Source organism: Primulina huaijiensis, chromosome 2 (assembly GCF_012295235.1).
Source record: "Primulina huaijiensis isolate GDHJ02 chromosome 2, ASM1229523v2, whole genome shotgun sequence".
NCBI classification, from domain to species: Eukaryota; Viridiplantae; Streptophyta; class Magnoliopsida; order Lamiales; family Gesneriaceae; genus Primulina; species Primulina huaijiensis.
Genome location: NC_133307.1, coordinates 24,428,262 through 24,430,242, shown reverse-complemented (window position 1 = coordinate 24,430,242; position 1,981 = coordinate 24,428,262).

Here is a 1,981-nt window from a genome sequence, read left to right as displayed (position 1 = left end):
ATCATTTAATTTTAAAGTAATTTGACGGAATTAACTCTTCATAATAACTTAAATAATACTATATGTTGATGAAAATATCTTTACATTATAAGAATTATTATAATTTTAAAATAGTATATCTTTTTATATACATGGTAAAATTCAGTAATACCTCCAAATTTGTCTTAATATAGTATATCGATATGATTATTATTTTTTTATTACTTTTATGTAGATGTATATCAATAAATTTAAGTCGTAAAAAATGTGATGAAGTTAAATATCGACCACTCTATTACATCATAAGATTAATCAATAATAAATAGAATCATTAATTTTTCATGAAAATTAAATGGATGTACGTTTAACCATAGTGATAATATATTTTTTTCGAGCATGAGAAAATAAATTTATTATAATTAGATCTCGAATCGAATTTTCGTGATGACCGTGCCAAACGGACCACCCAGCACACACATTTTCGAAAAAGAGGCTTTTGCAGACACACATGTTGACATGTATAATATTATCAAGACCTTTTCTTTTTTTCTTTTAAAAAAAAGGATTTCACTAAACTTTCTTGAACACAATTGCTTTACTGTTACGTACTTTTTCTGCCTCGCGTTGAATGTGGCTTTATTTATTTATCAACAAAAAGGAATTAAATCACCCGTTGAATCTTCTTTTATGTACGGATGACAACATTTTCATTAACAATATGTTTGAAAAAATAAAATGACATTTATACCCAATAAGAAATACCGTAAAATTTTCAAATAGAATCATACGTTTTTCGATCTACCTTTAGATGGGTAGAACATTTTTTGTTTCAATAAATTTCTTTTTTTATCCCGATTTTCAGATGGGATATATGAAATTTTAAGGCTATGTTTGGTTTGAATGATAGGATTACAGAATGATTAACACATAAATGATAAAAAGAATGATTGAAGTAGATAATGATAAAATAATATTATGTTTGGTATGATTATTAAGAATTAGATAAATAATAATATTTTGATGAATTGACGAAATTACCCTTCCACTTTTACGACGGTGATGGTCGGCCAGCGGTGCGATTGTCGGTTAGAGGCGGCGGCGGCAGGAGGAGGGGTGCTCGGCCGCGGCGATGTCGGGGGACGGCCGGCGGCGGCGGCGACCGACGGTCTGCCGGCAGGAGGAGGGGGTGGTCGGCAGCGGCGATGTCGGGGGACAGCCGACGAGGGTCGGAGGGGGTGATCGGCGTCGAGAGGCGGCGGTGGTCGGCGGCGGGCGGCGTCCGGTAACGGTTGGCGGTGGTCGGCGGCAAGCGACTGGGGTGGTCGGCCGGCGGTCGGTGGAGGAAAGTGATGGTGAGTTTGGATTTAAGAGAATGATAAAATTGAAAAAATAATATGGATTAAGAGTAGGATAAATAATCAAGAGTGATTATTTTATCCCAGTTAATATAACCTAATCATTCATGGGAGGAATTGACTTGGTTAAATAATCACTCGTACCAAACAAGAGATAAGGTGAGTTAAAAATTTATAAACCCACCTTATCATCCCTGTCAAACACCGCCTAAGATTTCATATTTAAACTTTATTTATTTTGTCTCATTTCCTTACAAAGCCCTGACATGATTTGGAATATGCAAAAGAAAAAAAATGGGAGAGAGGAAAACGAAATTAAAGGATATGTGATTGGACAAAAACCGTGCGTGTAAGAAGTGACCAATAAAATCACATATATCACCCACTCAAGGAACATATATACTCCCGTCAGCATATCTCTTTTTTTTTTTAAAAAAAAAAAATTCATTCTCCCACCTAATCATTTTATGTCCTTCATAAACTACATGTTTAGAAATGTACTAGATTGAGGAAATATCATTAAACAATTATTTCATTTTATTTTTATTTTTTTAATGTTGAATAGATTAGTGAGTTTTTTTCTCTTTTTTTTCGACTTTTCACAGAGAAGTTGGAAAAAGAGTTTATATTTTTTCCCACTCAATATA